Source organism: Phacochoerus africanus, chromosome 6, assembly GCF_016906955.1.
Source record: "Phacochoerus africanus isolate WHEZ1 chromosome 6, ROS_Pafr_v1, whole genome shotgun sequence".
NCBI classification, from domain to species: domain Eukaryota; kingdom Metazoa; phylum Chordata; class Mammalia; order Artiodactyla; family Suidae; genus Phacochoerus; species Phacochoerus africanus.
The window spans coordinates 35776989-35788083 of record NC_062549.1 but is presented as its reverse complement, the minus strand read 5'-3'; the positions used below and the strand labels follow the sequence as shown (position 1 = coordinate 35788083).

Below are 11095 nucleotides of genomic sequence, written 5' to 3'. Positions count from 1 at the left end.
ATCCGGTGTTGCCGTGAGCTACGGTGCAGGTTGCAGATGTGGCTCGGATCTGGTGTTGCTATGGCTGTGGCACAGGACGGCAGCTGTAGCTCCGATTAGACCCCTAGCCTGGGAACCTCCATATGCCCCAGGTGCAGCACTGAAAAGACAAAAAAGACCAAAAAAAAAAAAAAAGAGAGAGAGAGAGAGATTTTGTACAACACTGGGAATATAGCCAATATTTTATAATAACTATAAATGGAGTATAACCTTTAAAACTTGGGAATCACTATGCTATATACCTGAAACTCCTATTGTAAATCAACTATACCTCAATTAAAAAAAAAAACAAATGGCGCTAATTCCCTCCCCAACTGAATGACTCTCTTCTAATGAAGAGAGCATGACTTCTGAGGCTGAGTCATAAAAATGATGACTTTCACCTGGCTCCCTTTATGGCTCACTCACTCTGGGAGAAGTTTGTGGCCTTGTTGAGAGGACATTCCCATAGCCGGAGAGGCTCATGTGGAGAGAAAGTGGGGCCCCCACCCATGACAGCACCAGCCCACCCACCAGGTGGGTGAGCCTTTCAAGCGACAGCAACTCTAGCTGACACTTTGACTCTGACCTCACGAGGGACCCAGCTAAGGAAAGCCTGAACCCCCGACCCCACAGATATTGTAAGGGTAAGAAATATTTATGATTGTGTTATCCACTATGCTTTGGGGGTAATTTTTAATGTAGCCATAGAGAACTAATACAATTTCAAGGTTATCTAATGCATGTAAAATATGACTTGTTTTAGAAAAACTCCACACACACACACACACCCCCCCATCCCCCAACTTTACAAGAAAGCAATGCTGGATAGGGTGGGCTACAACTGCTGCTATGCTGTGCAGGTTTGGTGGAGAAAGAACAGTTCTGGGGACATAAAATAGAAAAGATTGTCAGATAGGCCCCTGTCTGGCACTTATGTTGGGAATATCATTTTGAGGCAGCGAGTCCCTGGGGATGCATGTGTTAGCCAGGAAGATGCACAAAGACTTAAGCCCTAACCAGGGGCACGAGCTCCGGGGGGGGAAAACACTTATCTGCTGATTCGAGAACCTATTGTTGGTTATTAATGGTGCTTACACGTAATGAAGTGCAGGGCTGGGGCCCGCTCAGCCGTGCTCGCAATCTGGACCTCAACAAAGGCTGCAGCTGCTGTTGTTGTTGTCTTCATTTAACTTCGGAGTGACCTGAAATTACATCCCCCAGTGGTAGGAAACAGCCAGAATAGCACACCGTTGAGGATGTTAATTAACCCCCTACAGGATACAAACGATAGAAAATAACCACGTGGAGAGCAGCACGGCCTCCCCAATCCTCATCAGATCAATGCGGCTGCCAGCGCTCCGAGCTCTTTTCTTTTTAGTGCCTGAAATGGTGCCAAATGAGAGGCTCTGGGGGCTTCTGTCACCAGGGATCACCAGCCAAGGCCTGACAACTTGGTCTGACAGAGGTCCCCGGCGCCCGCACCTGCTCCTGGTGTGTCTGCTGGTGTGTCTGCCGGCGTGGCTGCGGCTCGCAGAGGTGCACATGTGCGGTCCAGCTGGGCATTCGGCCGTGTTAAGAAATGAGGCTCTCGGGAATGACTGGACTGGCTTTCACAGAATGATGGGAAATTCTCTTTTGGCAGAAGCCGCTTGTCTGGGAGCTTCACCAGATTATGGGGGAAAACCCTGGGAGGGCTCTAGTCACCGGCGGTTCAGGCTACTTCTATCAGTTTTGTTTAATGGGTGGAAGAAAAGACACAGAGCGTGGGTGTAACCAGTGATGCAGGAGGGCAGGCGGTCTCCCGGGGACCTTGCTTGCTGGGAGTCATCGTAATAACAGCAGTTAACGCTCATGAGCCCTTGCTCGCCACCCTGTGCCATGCTAAGCATCTAAATGTTCATATTTAAGATTCACGACCCCCCCCCCCCCCAATTGATGTAGCTACTATTTTTATCCCCGTTGAACAGAAGAAGAAACTGAGATTCAGTACAGTAATTTGCTTAAGGCTACATGGCTGAGGGAGGATCTCACTCCAAGGGCACCAACCAAAGAACACATGTCCCTAAGTAGTATGTGGTCACTCTGCCAAACTGGTGAGTCCTGAGTGTCTGCCTGTTTCTAAGGTTGGTGAACGTGTTGTGTCTCAAGCCTGTCACATCCAGTGCTCCATATCAGAGAAGAGGACAAAAACCCAAACAGGAGGCCCAGCTCTGAGTCATCCCTCCATGCTACATTGCATGTTCCTAAAGATAGTGGATTAAAATGAAAAAGTGGTCTTGTCCCTTGCTTGAAAAAGTAGAGAGGTGAAGACTGTTTTTGAGAGATTTTCTGCCACATGATTCATATTTTTGGAAAAGTGTTGGTTCTCAAAGGGGAAAAAAAAATGATTGGTGTAATAATAATTACAAAGGACAGGATTTGGATTTGATGATAACCTGGTACCTTGATTGTCCTGTAATGGCAAAGCTTCCTTCAACACTCATGGGATCACTCCTCATCCAAGGGGCATTTGGGGGGCTTAAAGGGGCAAGATTGTTGTCGGTTTGAGGTTTCTCTTCCATGAGGTCACTGTAAAGAGAAGAGTGGGAAGGGAAGAGGTAAGAGCAGCCAGAGAACAGATGATGTGATAGATTTTTTTTTTTTTTTTTTTTTTAGGGCGGCACCCTCGGCATGTGGATGTTCCCAGGCTAGGGGTCAAATTGGAGCTGTAGCTGCCAGCCTACACCATAGCCATAGCAACACTGGATCCGTAAACCACTGAGCAAGACTAGGGATCAAACTCATGTCCTCATGGATACTAGTTGGGTTCATTAACCACTGAGCCACGACAGGAACTCTTGATGTGACAGATGTTTATGGCATCCTCTTTTGTTCTTCCTGAGGGCCCCTCTTCCTGGGTGGTATAGGCCTAGGTATTGGGAAGCCAATTTTCCAAGGTTCTTCCCATAATTCCAATTTTCCAAGGTTCTTCCCATAATTCCAACATACCAAGCCTCAATGCTGCCATTTACCATCCCTGCAAGTTTGCTCTAGCCCTCATACCTGGAATGGAGCCAAGACACAGCTAGTACCATGGTAGTAAACCAGCTCGAGGTTGGTCTGAACTTGACACCACTGAAACAGGGGACTATTCAACTGGTTACTGGGACTGGGCTAACATGCCAGCATCATTAGCAAACAACATGTACTAAGGTACCAGTAAGCAGGTAATATTTTACCACCCGTGAAGCATTAAGAAATCATACTTATGTGCTATATTCTGAGTATCTAAACCAGAGGTCCCCAAACGACTACAAACAATTATCTGGAGAATTTCCTCAAGATGTACATAATTCACCCCTATCCCTTGAAATCCAGGTCCTCGGTGGCTCTAAGCATCTGTATTTTTGAGAATTCTGCAGCTGATTATGGTTCGTATCTAAGGCTGAGAACCAGTGGTCTTGGTGGACTGCTGAGAGCCTGCGGAGAAAGCTCAAGACCTCTAAAAAGACGTGAGAACTTTAAAAATAAAATTAATATATCTATCCTTCCATTACACATTCTCTTTCAACACAGAAGAGTGAAATCCTCTTGGGGAGAACAAACATTTGTGGAGAAGATGAAGTGCATTAAGCACATTGCATACTGTATCAGTCTGAATACAGTCAGGAAAACAGAAATTATGCAAAGTATTTCAACTAAAGGGTATTTAACCTAGTGCATGGATTCACAGGTGTTGGAACATCCAAAAGGAAACAGTAAGGTGAGTAAACCAGGAAGCAACCTGAAGGCTGGGAGGGAAAAGGGAAGGACATATAACCAGAACCTAGGAACCTAGGAATGCAGAAGAGCACCACCTTAGGAGCTGAGCTGCTGCAGGACCTGGTAGCGGGACTGCCAGGAGGGCGCTGTGTGGCTAGTGATGGGGCCTCTGAGAAGGTGGCTTGACACTGGTGCTAGGGGTATCAAGAGGTGCTAGAGTCATGGTTGTCCAAAAGAAGGTGTAAGGAGGAAGAGTGTTCCTTCCTCTCTACCAGTTTCCCACCAGTGCCTCCCAATTGCAGACTCTAAGTGGAAACCAGCTACTAAGGGAATCCGGGAAAAATGATTTGCAGACTCCATGCCCATGGTGTTACAAATGAAAGTGCAGAAGGGTGTGCATGGAACTGAGATAATAAAAACTGACAAACGCATTAGCCAATTCACTGAATACTCTGCAAAACTGCAAATAAGTAGAAGAACCAAAGTTCAAACCAGAGTCTAACACAAGAATCCCTGGTTTTGTGGTAAGTTTTAAACAGTTTAACTCAGTTTCCATTTATACTCTGCCCTTACTTTCTGCTCTTAGCATTTACTTAACTCCATCTCTGTGCCAGGTCCCATGCTAAATGCTTAGGCTATTCTTATGCTATTTAATTTTTGAAACAGTGGAGATAATGTTGATGCCAAGTTGCCCAGTAAACAATTGAATGAGAAAACTAATAAGAATAAAACTTGTTTCTTGAATTGTGAATGTATGGGTGTGCACGTGTGTTTATTTATTTATAATGATTTTAATTATGCAGAACACTAGGGTTAAAAAAAATACCATAATTAAAGGGAAATAAGAATATTGTCCTAAATTATTCACCATGTCATTTTAATTTAATTCAATTCATTCCAGAGCACAGTTGTTAAACACATATTTGTGCATGGCATTGAGCAAGAGACCATAGAGGATACCAGAAAAATATACAATATGGAGCTTGTTCTCAAGAAAACTATTGTCTAGCTCTGAAACTAAGACTTAGCTGTATGGGACAGCGTGTGAACACAAAGATCAGGGGATTCTCTGGGAAGTCAGTGTGGGCTGGGGTTGTCAGGGAAGGACTGGGGAGGAGGTGAAACTTGAGGAGATGGTAAAGTCAAAACAGGTGTGAAGTGGATGAAATATTCTGTGTTAGGGAAGAGCATGAGTAAAGTCACAGAGATGGGGTGTGGACTCACTGCTTTGAATGACAGTGAGAGACTGAGGGTCCTGGGGAGGGAGAAGGGATGCTAAGTTGGTTTAGGACTGAGTCCTTGTGGTACTTCTCTATGTCCATTCTCCCCCCTTTCCTATGGTAACAGGAGTTAAAGCTGGGCACTCGGCCAGCCTCCCTTGCAGCTAGGTTGTGACAGTGTCACTAGATTCTGGCTAATGGGGTATCAGCAGAAGTGAAGTGTGAAGTTTCCAGGTCATGTCCTAAAAGGACCTCCTCTGCTCCTCTTTTGCTTTCCCCTGCAGACTTGTGTGTAGATGTGGTGTGGAGCCATTTTGGACTGTGTGGATAAGGGCAACATCCTAGGATTAGCAGATAAACAATGTGGAAGGAGTCTAGATGCCTAAGACTGATAAACTGCCATACCAGCCCTGGAGTGCCTTCATTGTGTGATGAATGAGAGGAAGGATTCCATTTGAGAGTATAGGGGTGCCATTGCTCCTAGGGACCATTGCAGATTCTAGCATTTGTTCTATCAGACATAGAAATGTAACCTTTGAAGTTACCTCTGGGGCTCGGTGGGTTAAGAGTCTGACATAGTATCCCTGAGGATTCCAGTTCAATCCCTGGCCTCAACTCAACATTGCCATGAGTTGTGGTGTAGGTCACAGACATGGCTCAGATGCCACATTGCTGTGGCTGTGGTGTAGGCTGGCAACTGCTGCTCTGATTCAACCCCTAGCCTGGGAACCTCCGTATGCCACAAAAAAAGAAATGTAACCTTACCTTAACCTCACCTTTGCATAATTGTTACCAAGAAGATCTTCTTTGGGGAAGACCTTTTAGAGAATGGGTACAGCAGTGGGAGGAGCAATTTTCTCTCCATATGTCAGGCAGGGATATTCAAGACTTTGGCCAACCATGTTCTGAAGGAATGTGGGTTTTGCTGCAAATCCAGAAAGCTGCTGTGAGATCCTACAGTTGGTGTGGGGGAGGTATTAAAAAAACACTAATATTTCTGGAATGGAAACTTTAATTGAATGCAAGAAAGATAACATAACTTAGAACAAATTTCCTTTGAAGTCAAATACATCTTTTGCAGATGATCTGACCTGACTTTTTGGTTGGCTCTTTTCAACATAATCCCCATGAAAGGATGAGTCATTGCACCGGCTCCAAATTTTCAGCATCTTTCTCTTCCTTGTTATAGCAATAAGCAAAGATCCTAGAACCAGACTGGGGCAGGAGCTGGTAGAATCAATGGTTTTCAGATTCTGAATTCTTTCGTGGTGGAGGGTTAAGCATCAATTTTTTTAAAAAAACTGAGGTGAACTTACGTAACATGAAATTAACCATTTTAAAGCAAACCACTCAATGTCACTCAGTACATACACCTTGTTGTGTGCAACTATTTAATTCCAAAACATTTTCATCACCCCAAAAGGAAACCTCTTACCCACTAAGCATTTATTTCTCATTCTCCCCTCTCCCAGCCCCTGACAACCATGAATCTTCTTTTTGTCTTTATGGATTTACTTATTCTGGATATTTCATATAAATGGAATCATACACTATGTGACTTTTGGTGTCTAGCTTCTTTTACTTAGCATAATGTTTTTCAAGGCTTGTCTAGGCTGTAACATGTAGCAGTGCTTCAGTCATTTTTATGGCTGAATAATATTTCATTGTATGGATGTACCACACTTTGTTTATCCATGCAGTCATTGATGGACATTTGAGTTGTTTCTGCCTTTGGGCTGTTATTGTGAACAGTGCTGCTGTAAACATGTGCATGCAAGTATTTGAGTACTGAGTGCCATTTTTAATGAATGGAAAACTTAAGACTCAGAGGAGAGAATCTGAGCACCTGAAAGTCCACTGGCACTCTCTCCATCTCCTTTGACATACTGGAGGAGCAGTTACTATGAAGGGGCTGCTGCATAGCACAAGCCCAGTTCTAATGGTTCCCCAGGTGTATAACAGTGTGGTTCTGAGTGTGAAGAAGTGGTGATTTATGGACCCTGACCTCCCTCCTTGCTGTGGTCACTTCCTCCCTTTGCAAATCAGGGTAAGCACGGTGTTGAGTCAGGCTGAAGCCCATTTCCTCTCTCTGTGATGCGTGATCTTCCAGGTCATTCTCTCATCTGTTGTTCTGTTCAGCCGGCTCAAGGCCAGTTGCCCTCACACACTCTGAAAGATGCCTTCCTGGCTATATTCAACAAACAAAACTTCCCAGGTTCGACCTGAAGGGACCCCAGGCCCCCGGATGAGGGACAGAAGGGGAACAAGTTCTGCAAAAATAATAACATCTGCTATTTATTGAGCATCACCTGGGAACAAGACACTATCTTATTTAATCCATTCAGCAGCCTTATAAGACAGGTACTATCAGCCCCATTTTATAGACAAGGAAATTGAGGTTAGCAAATAGTAAATACTTTCCTAAGATTATTCAGCTGGTCGGTGGTGAGGTCAGGGGCTCAAACTCAGGCAGCGTGACCCCATGCTGGAACTCCTAATCTCAACTCCCACAAGGGACTTAATTGCCAGGCGGGCCAGGAAAGAAAGGGTTTGGACTGGAAACAGGCTCTGGGGATTAGATGAGTGATGCTGGCAGGGAGCCAGGAGAGGGGGATGCAGCTGGATCAAAGTAGCAGCAAACCGGAGCAAGACCGGCCAGGCTCAACAGGGGTCCAGGAAGGAAGGGTTCTGGACAGAACTAGCTCCTGGGTGGAGTCCTACACACGGCACAGCTTAGCCTGGGATGGTTTGTTGGTCAATAAGGGGTGGCCTGGACCAAGAGACATTGGTGACAATCAGCTTTGAAGTGGCACTCTCCCCAGGATGATTCCACCCACCATCCTTGTATAATCAGCACCTAACCCAAAGCCTGGGGCTTGTGGTTGGCACTCAGTAAAGATCTCAGGGGGGGATGAATGCACACAAGAGTGAGCATCATTATAGTGTCTGTGTAGCAGGGACCCTTCATTTGCTACCCCTTAGGCCGCTGGAGAGTATTTCTGTTATCATTTGGATGCATAGTGCCTGAGACAGCTTCTAGGGCCACTAACAAAGGATACTAGTTTCGTGGATCTGCTGTAAACAAATGATGATAAACCTAGTGGCTTAAAACAACAGAACTAATTGGCTCCCAATTCTAGAAGCCTGAGACTTGAAATAGATATCTGAAGGCTCTGGCAGGGGAGGGGGGTCCTCTTTTGCCTCTTCTAGCTTTTGGTGGTCCCAGGTGCTCCTTGGCTTCTGACTGCCTCTGTTGTCACAAGGCCTTCCTCTCTGTCCCCAATGTCCCCCTAACTTTCTCTTTCAAGGAAACGTGCTATTGGATTTAGAGCCTACCTAGATACACAGGATGCCCTCATCTCAAGATCCTAAATTTAATTACACTAGAAAAGACCCCTTTCCCATATGAGGCCATATTCATCTGCTCCAGGAACTAGTATGGCCATATCTTTGGGGGGAGGTACTATTCCACCTACTGCCCAGGGCCCAAAGCCCCAAACAGAGATAAAGAGAAACCACTGACTCCAGTGGGGCTGGGCTTCTCCCTCTGTGTCATCATAGCGGGCTGCTGCCCCATCCCAACACTCACCCCTGCAAGCAGGGGGGTAAATGGTGAACCTGGGAAGAGGAGTCACAGGGCATCTGAGGAATAAAGAGAAGGAAACCCAGATTTCCCAGGCTCCTTACGGGTCCCCATAAGAGAAGTCTGGGTGAGCAAGGCAAGATGAGCTGACTAGGCTCACTTTAGGAGCTCAATAGAAATTCCATAATAAGCATGGAGGTAAAACAGGTTGCAAGGCTTCCCCAGGGAAGAGGGGGAGGGTATTTAGAGAGAGGGACAGGGTACAATAAGGCTGGACTTTTCCCCAACCTCCTACTGTTTGGCTGCTCTGAAGCCATATTCCCCTTCCCTTTTCCCCAGCTCCCGGTTTTTGTTCTTTGGCAGAGTATTCAGCCTCTGGATTACCCCACCCACTGGCTCCTAAGACCCAGGCTATGGACCTGCAAATGCGTGATGGTTAATTTCACGTGTCAATGTGGCTGGCCAAAGTGCCCAGATATTTGGTCAAATATTATTCTAGATGTTTCTGTGAGGATGTTTTTAGATGAACTTTACATTTAAATGAGTGGACTCTGAGTAAAGCAGATTGACCTTCACAATGCGGGTGAGCTTCACGCAATCAGAGGAAGGTCTGAGTGGAGCAAAAAGCTGACCTCCCCTGAGCAAGGGTGAATTCTGCAGCAGGAGCCCTTTGGACTTGAACTGCAACACCAGCTCATCCCTGGGTATCCAGGCTGCCAGACCATCCTGCAGATTGTAGACATGCCAAGCATCCATAATCACATTCTCTTCCTTTCCCTCTCCCTCTTCCTTTCTCTTCCTCTTCCTCTTTCTTCCTCGTCCTCTCTGTCTCATTTCACATCCTACTGGTTCTATGTCTATGGAGAATCCTGATTAACACAGAACGTCTCACCTTCCCAACCTAGACGCAGTCTTCTCAAGGGTGGGAGTAGGGATGCTCTATGTTCTGTGCTCGGCCCCATGCTTGCGCCCTCTCTCTCTGGTCTGCATCCAGATTCCAAAGTTTCCAGCTCAGAGAAAAGCTGACTTTTAACACAGATATGAAACTCATATTGGGGCTGTAGTATCGTTCTCTTTCTTGCAAACTGCTGATTACAAGTTGACCCCAGCCAGGAGCTAGCTCAGTGGGATTCGTAGAGGGGGGACACTTGAATAGGAGAAATGCCAGGAATAGAGGAATGGTTTCGGCCCAGCGAGGGCTCCAGAAGTGCCAGCCAGGCTGAGTTGGACTGAGAAGGGCAGCACCAGTGCAAGAGAACACAGAGATTGCAGCGTGAGGGTCGCAGCTAATCCTGTTCTCCCAACACGCAAGGAAGATCCAGTAATGTCAGGGCCAGGTGGGTAATGACCCACCTGGCAGCATCTGAAAGCAAACACCGAGTAACCAGAAAAAGACCATGAACCAGGGGGTGTGAAGAAACAGGAGGGATGGGCTTGACATTTTACTGACAAGGGGAATTGTTTCAGCCATCTTTTACCTTTGTTTTTGGACACTTTGGGCCTCTCACAGGGAAACCATTTGTTCCTAAGAACTCCTGTCCCTGTGTGCTGACTGTCCAGTGCAGGGAAATGGGAGAAATCTTTCCAGTCTGCAGGCTGATCAGGAATTTTCTTCTCCCTGGAGGAACATTGCCCCTCCTAAGGGGCTAGAAGGAGAGAGAGCCTGGTCAATACCTTGGGGTCTTATGTCAGGCATTTAAAGCACACCCAGATTTAGAAATATAGGAAACAAGTTCCCATTGTGGCTCAGCGGTAACGAACCTGACTAGTATCCATGAGGATGTGGGTTCGATCCCTGGCCTCACTCAGTGGGTTAAGGATCCAGTGTTGCCATGAGCTGCAGTGCAGGTTGCAGACGCAGCTCGGATTTGGTGTTGGCATAGGTCAGTGGCTACAGCTCCGATTTGACCCCCAGCCTGGGAGATTCCAAATGCTGCACATGTGGCCCTAAAAAAAAAAAAAAAAAAAAAAGGAAGTGTAGGAAAAAATTGTGAAAGATTTTTGAAATTTAGTGGTTATCCTGGCCAGCTCAACCATTTGTCTTTGTCTTGGAAGAGGCTGTTGTACAGCTCTGTAGAGGTAGATGTTTGCTTGCATGAAACTGATGGTAAAAAGCTGTAGCCATAGGAATGCAAATCATGTCCACTGGAATGAAACTGATAATCTCTCTGTGGATATTAGTTTTGCATCCATCTTTCAATTCATTTTAGCATTCCTCATCTAACCAGAAACGTGTGAGACTTTGAGTTCTCTTTGAATTCTCTTTTGTGACACCTCCTGGTTCCCTTGATAATTAATGAGTTACATAAAATCTTCGACATGTGATCATTTTATAGTTGTATGAGAGTCATGATTTTACCTTTATTTTTTTTTTAAGTATCTTTGTGTGTGTGTGTGTGTGTGTGTGTGTATGTTTTAAGGACCACACCCACACATATGGAGGTTCCCAGGCCAGGGGACGAATCGGAGCTGTAGCCACTGGCCTACACCACAGCCACAGCAACATGGGATCCGAGCCAGGTCTGCGACC

General features: G+C 45.9%; 1 long non-coding RNA gene across 1 annotated transcript; it reads right to left on the bottom strand.

Moving 5' to 3' along the window:
* Positions 1 to 1062: 1062 nt before the first annotated feature.
* On the bottom strand, positions 1063 to 10216 carry LOC125128785 (uncharacterized). Its single transcript, XR_007135316.1, has 4 exons — positions 10044 to 10216; positions 5748 to 5907; positions 2464 to 2589; positions 1063 to 1223 (listed from the first exon to the last, which is right to left on the bottom strand). It is a non-coding gene; the product is annotated as an uncharacterized LOC125128785 (long non-coding RNA).
* Positions 10217 to 11095: the final 879 nt, after the last annotated feature.